The sequence below is a fragment of the Protopterus annectens genome, chromosome 13.part0, assembly GCF_019279795.1.
Source record: "Protopterus annectens isolate FY-2018-M chromosome 13.part0, PAN1.0, whole genome shotgun sequence".
Lineage (NCBI taxonomy): Eukaryota > Metazoa > Chordata > Ceratodontiformes > Protopteridae > Protopterus > Protopterus annectens.
Window position 1 is genome coordinate 523,632,079 of NC_056747.1, and position 14,271 is coordinate 523,646,349.

At 39.0% G+C, this 14,271-nt stretch overlaps 1 protein-coding gene across 1 annotated transcript in view; it reads right to left on the reverse strand.

Annotated features, from left to right (window-relative positions):
- The window catches only part of LOC122787927 (peripheral-type benzodiazepine receptor-associated protein 1-like), a 1,795,954-nt gene that overhangs the window by 1,280,058 nt on the left and 501,625 nt on the right, over positions 1-14,271 (reverse strand). The gene's annotated exons all lie outside the window — the stretch shown is intronic.

The following is a 14,271-nucleotide window of genomic DNA, read 5'->3' on the forward strand; positions in this document are numbered from 1 at the left end:
AAACTTTTAACAATACATCCTGTGTTACATGAGCTTTCCTAGGTTTTGCAATACTGTAGTACTCATAAAATCTGCGGGGACGCCACACTGTATCCACGCTGGTATAACACTAGGCATTGAACTGTTTGGATGTGACATTACATGTTCACACACTGATCTAAATTGTTCTTTTCTTTTTTTTGACCGCCTTTATTAACTTTATGTAGTACACAGCGACATGGCTCTATATGATGATATAAAAAAGCAAACAAACCATTACATAGATTTTTCCTTTTCATGTACTACATGTATATGGTTTATTTCTTAATTTTTATTCAGTTTAACATCACTGGATTGCTCAGTTCCTTCCTTCTTTGAATTTTCACTCCTCCACCTGAATATTATTCTATGCATACTGTTCCCACAGATTTAATTTATTTTTATGTAGTTTGCTTCTTCCCTTTTCAAAAGATCCTACCTTCAATTATTTTATCTCCTTGACAACATTCAACAATTTTGGTTTAGTTGGTTTACCTTTTGGTGCCTGATTTCCAGTAACTGCTTTTTTGGCAGCCAACAGCATTAAACGTGGTAGGGCCTTACTACATTTAGGGAATTAATTCCTATATTCCAACTCAAAATAATAATTTCCTCAGTAAAGCACCCTGCAAGGAATTTCTAACCAACCTGTTACATTCCCAAAAAAAAATTACCTGGTACCCCTCTCTTTCCCATCACACCTCCAAAATATTGCTGTGTAGCTGTGAAAAATGTTTCTGAAGTCTACTTGGAGTATTGATTTTAGTATTAAATTAGTGAGTTGTTTTTTTACTACAATTAATTTACTGGTGCTTGCTAGTGGGAGAAGATTTCCAGGCTAGCTGCTTTATATTGAACTTTAAATGCTCAATAGCATGTCAACCAAAAAATTATCCTAAAACCGAACTCCAAGCAGTTATTATTACTCCTGCCCCAATAGTCATTCATGTCACTATCATCGACCAGTACTTCCCCCTGATAGAAATGGACATCTTGAGACAGTGTAATAATCGTCTCATTTTGTCTGATTATCTCTTTCTCAAATAGCATAAGTGTGTGTGTGTGTGTGTGTGTGTGTGTGTGTGTGTGTGTGTGTGTGTGTGTGTGTGTGTGTGTGTGTCTGTGTGTGTGTGTGTGTGTGTGTGTGTGTGTGTGTGTGTGTGTGTGTGTGTGTGTGTGTGTGTGTGTGTGTGTGTGTGTGTGTGTGTGTGTGAGAGATGTACATATTAACGTTGGAGGCAAAGTCTCACACACAATAATCTCAGACACCAAAATCTTCAGCAGTACATGACACACCTATTCAAAGCCACCACAATGCATATAATCCATCATATGCTGAGGTTCTAAAGATTAACTTGGCTAAACCACAAAGACCTCCAATACACAACACAGGCACAAAGCACACTCAGTTAGTGATTTTACCTCCTCACACAGCACATGGAGTCCCAAAGTCACAGAAACTGAGCACATAAGGCAGGCATCGACCCAATTAAACATTATTGTTATAGGTGACTCCATTTTAAAACATACAGATGCGCCTTCTACCAGGCTGAGCAAGGAAAGAGTGATGGTTAGCTTCTTGTCTGGTGTTAGGATCCATCAGATCACACATGCAACTCAAGTCCTTGAACAAGTAAGAGTATGATTTTGTCACAGCTCATGCCGATGACAATGACTTAAGGTGCACCGCCACAGACCATATGAAGAGACATGATGGAGCTCTCAGACTATGTACCCAAGACAGCCTACACTGAGCAGCATTCTACCTTATCCAAGGATGACACCATGATCTGAGCAAAAAATAAACAACTTGAAAAAATTGCTTAGTTTTTGGTGTCACTCAAAGGAGATGCAAAATTGTCAGCCTGGGAGGGATATGATCAAAATACCATGTTGCTTCACAGGGGATGGCTTGCATCTGTCCCCCCTGGGGTTTTGATTACTGACAAAGACATTGTCCACTCCCATAGTGCCTTTTTTGGGCAATACCAACCTGACAAACCTATCAACATAAAACAAGCAAAGGAAAATATGAAGGTGTTACTGATCAATGCTAGAAGCCTAAACAAGAAACTCCACTTCCTACAGGCCCTTCTCACCCTGGAGGATACTGAACATCTGTGCAGTGACTCAGTTATGGTTTAAAATAGTGGAGAGCATTCTGGCTGTGAAGGGCTATAATGCCTTCCACACATTTAGCCACCTACTTCACAGGAAGAGAAAAAAGGTGGTGGTGTCTGAATCTACATTCAGAAGAGACAAACATCAAGGCTGGTAAAGCAGCATGATGCACTATTTATTTTATTTATTGATGTTTGTTTACTGGGAAAGTCCACTGGGCCAGAATGAGCCCATTTTCAGTGGAGGCCCGGGGAGAACAGCTCCAATATCACAATAACAATTAAATATGTTTCAAAATTACAGACATTTGAGAAGCAAAAAAAAATCTAGAGTAGCATAAAAATCAGCGAAAATCCAAAAGTAGCATATGTACAGCTTAAGACAGAACATCATTCACTAGTTTAGATAGTAGACATAAGCATCTACATTCTGTATCGCTTATAAGAGGTTACACAATAAGATTCAGATGTGCTGAGGGGGATGGTGGGTATTTTGGGAAAAGGATGCTAAGGATGGAGTTTCCAGGTAACAGGAAAAGAGGAAGGCCTAAGATAAGGTTTATGGATGTGGTGAGAGAGGACATTCAGGTGGTTGGTATGACAGAGCAAGATGCAGAGGACAGGAAGCAATGGAAACCGATGAGCCGCTGTGGCGACCCCTAATGGGAACCGCCAAAAGAAAAACAAAACTGAAGAAATACAATGTTTCATAGAAAGCGTCTTCATTTCCAAATAACCAGCAAAAAGGACCCATACCATGTATTAGCTAGCTATACAATTCCTTCTGTCCCACAAGAAAGCCACAATGCCTCTCTGCAGGAACAAGAATCACACAACATTAAACCAAATACAATTTTGCTAGGTGATCTAAACTATCTAACTACACACTGGGAAACCTACACCACTACTAGTGCACCAGCAGTGAGATTCCTGGACTTTATCAATACAAATGCCTTGGACCATTTAGTCACAAGTATGCACTAACAGGAACATCATCTTGAATCTTGAGATTCCCAGTATGGCGGCTCTTTGATAATACAGCAAAAGTCAGGCTCCCGTTGGACAGTTATTAGTTACAGGCCAAATTGAGAGACAGAGCTGTCCAATAACAGAATAACGAAACTGTATTCTACAAGTTAAGGTTTCAAAAATGAAAAAGAAATTTCCTCAACAGTGACGACAAAAAAAAAAAAAAAAGTTATGTACTCACCATAATGTTCTATCTGTGTTGTCCATTTTCATTCTTCCTCAACTTCTCTCCCTCCATTTCTCCCTTTGTTTTGACTTTTGGAAGGGCAGTAAGATGCCGGAGGAACTACTGTTTCTTTGTTTGAATCCCAGATGCTGTTGGTTTATCCTTTTCTAATATGTTTTTTATCTGATGTTGTCATTTTCATTCATTCCTCAACTGTTGGGACAGAGTCCCCAGCTACCTAAATCAAGGGAGGACTCTAAAGAAAGATGTTCCTGACCACCACTGAGCCAAAGACTATGCTTCCCCTAGAGACCAGATTTAACCTGTAATAAGCAATAAAGGTATGAGGATTAGCCCAAGTTGCAGCTGAACAGATATTATCCAAAGCAGATCTAGATAGAAATGCTGAAGAAGTTGCCATAGATCTGGTGGAATATGCTTTTGGTGGTTTTGGCAAAGACACGGCCAATTTATTAGAAACAAAAGTAAAACAATCAGTTAACCATTTAGCTAAAGTTGCTTTAGAAACTGGTTTGCCTAATTTTTAAGTCCAAAAAGGAGACAAACAACTGTTCCGATTTCCTAAAAATTTTGGTTATATGTAGATAAAAAACATAATTGCCTGTGAACACCCCTTGTTACAGAAATTTGGAATGAAGACTGGAAAGTTGATAGCCTGATTTATATTGGACTCTGACATCATCTTAGGAAAAAAGGAAGGACTGGTTTGTAAAGATACTCTATCCTTATGAAAAATCAAATAAGGAGGTCTGGATGACAGGGCCTGTAATTCTGATACTCTTCTAGCAGAAATAATGGCCGCTGAAAAGATAGTTTTCCAGGTCAAGAATTTTAGTTTACATTTAGCTGATGGTTCAAATGGTAATTGTGTTAAGGGTTGTAAAACAATATTCAAATCCCATGGAAGAGTGGGGTCTTTAAATGGGGGTCTAAGTAGAAACGTTCCCCTTATAAAAGCTTTACAAAGTTTATATGAGGCTAAAGAGAAGTTATTCACACATATATGAAAATTAGAAATGATAGATAGTTTTACTTTCACAGTAGATGAGCTATCACCTTCAAAATTGTAGCTAAAAATTCAAGGACTTTAGGGACCAGTGCTGAAAAGGGATCTAGATCCTTCTGTTGAGCACAAATGTCAAATCTTTTCCATTTACTTCTGTAAAGATTCCTAATGGAAGCTTTCTGAGATGACAGGAGAATGTCATAGACAGGGGAGAAAAGCCTGGGTTGTCTAGCAATCAACAAAAGTGGAGAAACCATGCGTCAATTTTAGTCTTGAAATATCTGGATGACTCATATCTGCAGGATGAGAAAGTAGGTCTGGATTTAGATCCAGAATCCATGAACGACAAAGTAGGTGAGGCCAAAGAAAGGCAAAACAAATCTCACCAGGCTGGTAAGGGACAATGGGATAACTGTGCTCTTCAACTGAGATGCTTTCTGAAGAAATCTGGGGATTAGCGGTAACAGGGGATAGGCGTAAAAGAGATCAGGAGGCCAACTCTGAAGAAGAGCATCCCTTGGTGACTTCCCTGGTGGAGGGATGAGTGCGAATAACCTGCTGCACTTGTTGTTGAGGGAAGATGCAAACAGATCACAGCATGGTTGTCCCAATCAATGGAAAAATCCTTTTGCCAACCTTCATATTGAAGGACCACTCGTGAGGCATTAAAATGGACCTGCTTATCTGGTCTGCAATCATGTTGTATTTCCCCAGAATGTGATTTATACACCAGACTACTGACATATCTGTCTGGACAGCAACAGTCCCTTTGGAGTGAGTGGGAGTGTGTCTTTGAAGACCCCCAATGCTAGAAGGACCGCTCTCATTTCCAGGACATTGATATGCATGCTGACCTCTTCAACTATGAGTCTTGGATTGTCTTTCCCAAGAAGTGCCCCATCATCCAATGTGGTATGCGTCTGTGGTCACTATGGCCTTAAGTTGAGGGAGAGCAAAGGGGTGACCTTCTTGTATTTGACTGGAGGGTAGCCACCATATGAGATAATTTCTGCATGCATGGGTTGCCAATGTCCACTGAATAATTATCATATGGTACCTTGACAATGGTACCAGGATGACTGCCACTGACATGGATCCTAAAACTTGAAGGATCACTTGAGCTGAGAGAGAAGAACATTAAATGAACTTTATGACTTGGAACTAAATAGTCCAAACTCTTGACAGGGTAAGATATGTAGTTTGAGTGGTCTTATTGAGCAAGGCACCAAAAAATTCCAGTGTGTGTGTGTTGGTTCCAGATGACATTTGTTTTAACTGAGTGAGAATTCCAGATGAGAGCAAAACTGGAGTACATAATCTTAAGCTAGAATCAGTTGATGCCTGAGCGATACAATTATGAGCCAGCCATCTAGATATGGAAACAGCCAGAATCCCTGCATTCTCAAGTGAGCTACCACTACTGCCATACACTTGGTAAACACCGTAAGGGCTGTGGTGCACCCAAAGGGCAAAGCTCTGAATTGGTAATGACTGGCTCCCAGCTGGAAGCATAAATATCTCCTGTTCATTTTGATATGATAGTACGCATCCTGAAGATCTATCAAGCACATCCAATCATCCTTGTGTAGAAAAGGCACAATAGACTTAACTGTGACCATTTGGAAGTTTGTGCGCTGAACTGATTTAGATTGCTGAGATCCAAAACTGGTCTCCAGCCTCTATTTTCTTTGCCATTAAAAGAATCTTGAGTAAATTCCGGACTCTTTTTGGTCTGGGGGGACCTCCTGGATGACTTTTTTTAGCAGCTTTTGTATTTCTAGTGCTGCTGCTTCCCTCTGATTGGGTGGAACATCAGGAATTTTGTTTGATTCTAGCGGGGTAGATGGGAAAAGGGTATTATATAACCTCTCAATATTATCCTCTGCACCCATGAATCTTTGGTAATTTCTGGCCAGGCTCTCTAGTGCAGGGATAGATGACCACTGACTGCCTCCAGAAATGGACAGTCGGGCCGCCTTTCAGAAGCACTGGTAGGAGCTGTCAAGAGAAGGAATCCCTAGATCCTTGGTAATGCAGACCACCTCTACCACGGGGGTGGCATCTTCCATTAAGTTCTTCCCTCTGCCCTTGGGAGTGGGAGAATTAACTCCACGTGGATCTTGGAAGGAACCACTGGATTTTTTGAACCACATTTTTCAACCACCTCATTGATTCCTAGAAAAGGTCCTTTGAAGAGTCGAAAAATGTACTCCCATAGCAGACAGGGTTTTACCTTTCTGCTCACACATACAGTGTGTGCCCCAAGCTTTAAAGTGTTCTGCAAAGTCACACAAGCACATCCAGGCATGTCTTCTGATAGAAATGCCTGAACCTGTCGCCTGTGAGGTACCGTCCTCTGTGTGAGATTTAAGCCTCATGGACAAGTTAGAAATGGATTGAAGGTTAGCATTCTACAAGGCAAAAGAGTACTGCACCTTAAAGGATATAGTCCCAGAAAGGGATTTGGTAAGTTCTTTAATCAAATCCCCGTGAAGTCAAGTGAAGTGTGCCAAATAATTCAGTAACCAAATGGCAAAGGTCGCTAAAACATAAGCATAAACACACTTCCGAAATATGTACAACACCCTAGACTCCCTGTTAGGGGGGTAGACAGAGGAACTTTGTTCTACTAGTTCCTTTTTTGTGCCCACCGCCATGACCATGTAATCAACTGGTACTGCCTTGCTCTAATACTCTCTGTCCTTTGGTGGTGCCAGGAACCCATCTGGTCTCTTGGGGATTGGCTCAATGGTGTCACATTTCTTCCATGCCTGTTGAGAGACCAAATCAATGAGCTCATCTGTGGGCAGAGTCACCCAGGAGGTAGATGGGCCAGCTCCAAAAGCCTCTAGGAATACGTTCCCCTCTTGGGAAGGGCTGTCAACAGACCAATCACCCTTTTGCTTTAGGAGTTCTAGGATATGTCTCCAAATGAGAAGTCATGGGGTGGTGATCTTGGGGACCCATCCCCCTCATCAAAGTTGGCATCTTCTGTGACAGACTCCTGTGGAGAGCCTAAGTGCCTCCTTTTGAACTTTTTGTTCCTGGGAACTTCTTCAGTGGGATGTTCCGGAGAAGTATCAGAAGGAATTAATATACCCTGCTGGATATCCTGGTGACTTGACTTGGGCTGGCTATCCCAGTGGCATAGTTGGTTGAGGCTCCAGATGCACAGGCAAATGGGGTTGGGTAGTTGGTGTCAAAGAAGGAAGAGAAGTCTTAACTCTGGACACAGAGAAAGCTCCCTCCACTACCTTGAAGGCAGCAAGCCTCTGGGAGCGGGAAACAAGATGGCTGTGAAGAGACATTCTTACAGACCATAGGCTCCCTCTGCCCCGAAGGCAGACCACTTGAAGAGGAAGTCAGAGCCAAGCTATCTAGCGCCAAAGGTCTAAGGGGTAGAGATGGCTCCAACAGCTTCAAAGTCGAATCCAACACCTCAGATAAGGCACTGATGTTACAGCTTTAAGAATCATCTGGCTCTAAGGTGCTGAGCACGAGTCCACTCAGAGACACCACCAGAGTTGAATATACCATAATCTTCAGATAGCATGCGAATAACACTGGAAACGTCCGATCTGACAGCTCTGAAACCAATGGTTGGATCAGACAAGAAGCCAGTAATAGTGGGATAGTACTAATAATGGTCAACAGATCCAAAGATGTCAGAGCCGGAAGAACCCCCATTTGGATCTGCATCGAGAGGAACTGCTTCATCATCCTGTCCATGTCGGCTTCAGTTAGACTTCTGGAAGAAATTGGGGAAGATGCTGTCGATCATGATCTGGAGTGGTGATGCTTCGGAGACCATTCCAAGAATGGAGAGGGCAGACAAGAGGATGCTGGATTCAGGAACAACTGTGGTGATCAGATCCTAGGAGACTTTTCAGGCACAGACTTCAGATCAGAAGGTTCGGACCCCAGTATCGAGGATGTGTTTGGATCCAGGGTGCTCTTTCTTGAATCCTTTTTGTCCAATTTTTGGGGGGTTTGAGTCCCAGATGATGCCGAAGAAGACTTGGAAGGAATCAAACCTCTTAACATTAATTTATTTTTCTGTCAATCAAAGCTCTGGAGTTAAAAGCTTTGCAAATATCACAATTAAAGCTGAGATATACTGTGCCTAGACAGTACACCTATTTAGCATGCGCACCCAACAATGGTACTTTATGGCCACAGGCCATATATTTTTTAAAACCTGAAGGCTTTTTAGACATTTTCACACAGATTATTTTACAGAAGAAAAGATATTAAGCAAATTTTTTTTATATAGATAGAAAAAAGTATAAGATTTATAAGGAAGAGAACATTTTAAAGATGATATAGTCAATAGCAGTAAAAAAAAAGGTTCTCACTCACAAAAAAAAGTCACTATACTTAAGCGTATACAGTGACCACATCTGTACACTAAGGTGGCAAATGAGATCTGAGGCATGTTAAATCACTAGGGCATTATGGATATGGGAGGAGCTTGACAGTTTCAGTGTTCCACAAGCTGGAAAAAGTTGCAGAGACAGATCTGAATCCAACAGTTGAAGAATGAATGAAAATGACAATATTAGATCGAGAGATAAAACTGGACAGCATGGGCAAGATGGTTAATGAGGAAGATGAAGTTGCCACGAATGTGATATGGACTGAACTGCAAGAAATTAAACAATCCCTACAGAAGAATTTAATAGCACATGAGAGGAGACTTTGAGAGATTAACCAAGCATTAAATGAGCAATCTGTAGTGATACAATCGTTGATAGATGAGAATGTGGAACTAAAGGTCTGAACTGATGCTGCTGAAGCCCGGGTTGAGTGTATGGAGGAGAAAATGATAGACTTGGAAACTCACTCTAAAAGAAATAATTTAAAGTTGTTGGGAGTTCCTGAAAGAACTGAGGGAGGAAACTGCAAGGAAAAGATAACAGATTTGCTGCACATGTGGACTGAGATTGAAAAGGAGGAAATTCGTATAGAGTGAGCACACTGCACAGCATGGTGGCCAATGAGGGAAGGAACCATTAGACCAAGACTGATTACAATCTGCTTTCAATCATTTGAGCTGAAAGAAAGGATATTGCAGGAAGTGTGGAGACTGGGGCACATTGCTTGGAGAGCAGGGAATTTTCATCGACCAAGATTACTCTTATGAAACCAGGAAGAGGTGCACATGTTTTTCTCCAGTGATAAGACTTTGTAAGCAGAAGGGTTTTTGCTGTACCCAGCAACACTCTGTATTTTTTCCGAGGGTACTGCAAAATCTTAGTAGTACTGCAGAAATTGGTGAATCACAGACTTGCCAGAGAGCGATGGTGGACCAGCATGATATGAATAATGGAAGAGGGAACACCAAAGGGAAAAAAGATCTGGAACAACGAGACAGCTGTTTCTGCTTTTTTGCAACAGCAGATACTGAAAGAAAAAGTGCAGAAACCCCAACAAGCAAAGGAAGACAAAGACTTTGACTGAAGGGACTATGATAATAACTGGAAAATTGACTGAACTGTTACGCAATAAGATTTAGTGTGTCTGAAACTCCATTACCTTTTTACGGAAAGATGAAACGCATTACTACCTATGTATTAATAGTCTAATCTAAAGCAATTAGTGGTGTCTCTGAAGCAGTCCTATGTGGATTTGTATACACACTAAATCTTGGTATGAACATTATGCTTTTTTTCCTTCTCTCTCTTTCACATGAAATATTTTGAGGGAAGAACGGGTGACAGAGTCTGTGCGTGACAAAAATATGTAAAAGTGTTTTCCATGTTATGCTGGCAATAACTGACAACTTATGTAGTGGACATTATATAGAAGAGATGGTTTCTCTTTGTTTTCTTACGTTTTACAATGTAAAAGTTAAATTTGCTATGTGATAGATCTGTAGTTTTACTAAATTATGAGAACAGAAGAATCAGTCTGTTTCTTTCCTCATTTATTTATTTATTTATCTTATTTTTACATTGGTTAACCGGGTTAGTTTGTCTGGGTTCTTAGAAGCCCCTTTTCAGCAGAGACCCGAGGAGAAAAGCTCTCAAAAAAAGTTTAAGTAAACAAATAGTAAGAACAAAGATAAACATAGATCACATTTTAAGTATACATACTTCTGAAGTAATTACATAACATGCAATAAAGGAATATATAGAATGGATAGAAATACAATACAATACATATATGGAAATTTTCACGTAGTATAGCAAGAAAATAAGCAGAAATATGGTAAGACTAGGGTCAATACATTGCTGAACCAAGGTACTAGGCATGAAGTAAGTAAATATCCAGATAAAGTTGTGTGAACTTTGGAAGTTAATAAATAAATTAAAGAACAGTAATAAGGGATTATGGGAATTGAGTGTAACATGAGTTAACTAGTATGGAATATGACGGAAAAAAAATGTAGGTAGTAGTAAGAGAGAGAGAGAGATAGAAGTGATACAGTTAAGTTAGGTTATCCCTAAATGTTTCCTGGGTATTATTTTAGAGCATGAGCATATCCAATTTGATAGGAAACAAGATTTAAGCTGTTTCTTGAAGGCATTTTTGTCTAAGTAGTCTAAGGGCTAAAGGGAGTGTGTTCCAATTTTTTGCAACTGAGTGACAATAAAGTATTTTCCCAAAGGTTTTATTTGGCTTATGAACTTCAAGTATTGATTAGTACTTCTTGGTGGGCATTGAGGAATATAAAGTGTCAGAGAATTTGCAAGGGATGGGCAGGATTTAGGATTGTTTAGTATATTGTGGGATACAAGGAGTTGAGATTGAGGCAGTAAGTTGGAAAATTCAGGCCAGTGTAAAGCCTTTAATGAGAGGCAGTGATGGGATTTGTAAGGTTGATTTGCAGCAAATCTGACTACTTTATTATATGTGGTTTCTAGTTTGGATATTAGGTTACTCTGTAGATGGGTAAGAATAGGTGAAACACAGAGTAGGGATGGTAGAAGCAGGGATTGGGCACAGGATTGCCTGGATACACAGGGAAGAAAGTTTTTGTGACAGTAAAGCAGACCTAGTTTTGGGTGTTTTTTTTTATTGAGCTATGAATGTGATGGCTGAATTTAAGTTCATCATCAATTATTGCTCCAAGGAGTTTTGTTTGGGTGTCAACAGAAATTTTAGTTCCATTAAGGGATGTTATGGAAAAGTTCTGTTTTGCGTGTTCCAGATTTTTGGGTAGGAAAAGTTTTGCTCGCATTTAGCTGATCAAATGTTACTGTTAAAAAAAGCAAAAGGAACTCGCAAAGTGATGTGAAAATAAGTTTAACAGCAAAGCACTCAAGATAAAACTCTTCTTCAATGCTTAAAATCATAATAAAACACATTTTCATATATACACTACATGGACAAATTCAAACCAATAGAAGCACAGCAAGAATAAAATAATTAAAATATACAATTAAGTGCTTGTTTCATGGAAAAAAAGAGTCCTTCTCTTAAGAACAGGTTTTAAACTCACAGTATTTGTAACAGATAAATTCAAAGAAATAGTATTTGTAACACTAGATGTAAACTCCTTATTTACTGTCATACCTAATGACTATGGAGTTGAAGCTGTTAAACACCATCTACGTATGTACACAGACAAGAGTAGTACTCTGGTAGAAGCTCTCTGTGCTCTATTAGAACTTATACTATTTAATAATGTATTTTTTGTATGATAAAATCCAACACCATCAGGTAAAAGGAATGGCGACGGGTACAGCCTTTGCCAACATTTATGCTAATCTTGCACTTTCCGTCTGGGAAGATGATAAAATATTCTCTGACATTAGTGTTTTTTGTTAGAAACAAAATTTTTAAGCGCTTTGTGGATGTTGTTTATTTTAGTGTAGCAGGGCAGTATTAAAACCTTAGAATCTTTATTTACATATATTGATTCTACTACTACCTTCATGAAGTTTAAACCTAGCTATTCAAAATCAAACGTTTTGGATATTAATCTATACATCAAAGATAATATAATAGGAACTAGAATCTATAGAAAACAAGTTCAAACTGCTAGATATTTACACAACCCTAGTATGCACCCCACCATATATACAAAGGCATTGTGAACAGTCAGTTCCTTAGAGCCAGTTGGCTAAATACAGACATGTCTGACTGTACAAACAACTAGATGAGATGGTATCAGAGTTTAAAGATAGGGGCTACAGTATTAAACTGTCAGAAGAAAATAAAAAACAAGTGTTGAATGAAGGAGATGGCCTAGCTAGACCATATTTCTCAGACACAGAAATAAGTCCAACTAATGGGACTGTAAATAATATTTTGGATAGTACTTCCAGAAAAATAGGTGTAGATATATTATGCAATGTAATGCACATACCAATAGGGTTAAACAACTTATAAGACAAAATTGGTCTATATTTATGTACATCTGATATGGTTAAAGAAACTGTGGATTCATCACCCAGTTTTGTGTTTAGGAAATGGAATCTGAAACAACAGCTTTGTTATAAAGACCTACAAATGTGTTCTAAGAATGCTATAATAAAAGCAAAAAATACTGTGTCTTGCTAATGACTGCCAGTTTTCTCGTTATACAAACAAAAATAATGTTGTACACCCCAATACAAATAAGACATTTTAATTTCACAAATTTGTCACTTGTAAAACCAAGCATGTGGTTTACTTAGCCATCTGTGAAAAATGTACTTCATTTTATGATAGAAAAACCAACAGGATGTTAAAAGAAAGAACAACCCAAATCCCACCTAACATGCATAGGGAGATGGAGAGTAATGCCTTAGCTAAACATATCAGAAGTTCAAATAAAATGCATAGTTTTACATTTACAGTTATAAAAACTATTGAAAGAAGTTTTAGAGGAAGGGATATTGTGTTGAATACTGATAACGTTGAGTACAGATGGATTAATTACTTTCAAGCAGATGTGCACCCCTCCCCGGGCTGAATGATTTAGTGAGTTTAAAGCCTGTTCCTTAAGAGAAGGTCTCTTTTTCCATGAAACAAACATTTAGCTGTTTATTTTATTGTTGCTGCACTTCTATTGGTTTGAATTTGTTCATGTGGTGTATATATGAAAATGTGTTTTAGTATGATTTTAAGCACTGAAGAAGAATTTTATCTTAAAAGCTTTGCTATTAAATTTATTTTACATCACTTTGCGAGTTTCTTTCACTTTTCATTCTTGGACTGTTTTGTTTGAAACCCTATACTGGATGCTTATCGGTTTGTTTTTTGCTTGATCAAATGTTACTTAAATGGGGAGTGGGAGGAGAAGGGGTGATAGATTCTAGAAACTGACAGTGCTTAAAAGGTGTATTCTATGCTAGAGTTCCACATTATGCTGTCCGCAACCAACAGCTTATTTAACAGACTTTATAAAGAAGGAATGGATGTTTTTTCATGATATGATGGACCTGCAATTGAATAAAGGAATGAGGGGAAATGTAAAAGAGGAAAAAATGACTGATCCAGGGGACTTGGGGGGGGGGGGGTCACCAAGGCACTACAGATTTTATTTGCAGTTGTCTGAATGCACTGCAATATAAGAGTTCTTTCCGTTACCTTTTCTTTTTCTACTGCATCAAGGAGCAGAGCTGGATCCTATAAAGGAAGAAAACTATTAGTATGGGTTACTTCATTAACAAGGAATATTAGTACTGAAAATAAGAGAAGTCTCAGCACTTGTATCCTTAAATTACATATATAATTTAGAAGGGAGAAATTACATTTGGATGAGGAGATCAAAGAATGGGGTGAAAGGGGAACATTTAAGTGTTTCTGTGAGAGGTCTGCATTAAGCACAGAGAGAGGGTCTATGCCCTTTGGATGAAGGGATGAGAAAGGTATATAAGAATATTTTTTTGTAATATGGAGATGAGGTTAAAAGTGGTGAGTTGGAATATCAATGTGCTAGTCAGCAGAGTTAAAAAAAGTGTTATTTTGATACGTAGAAA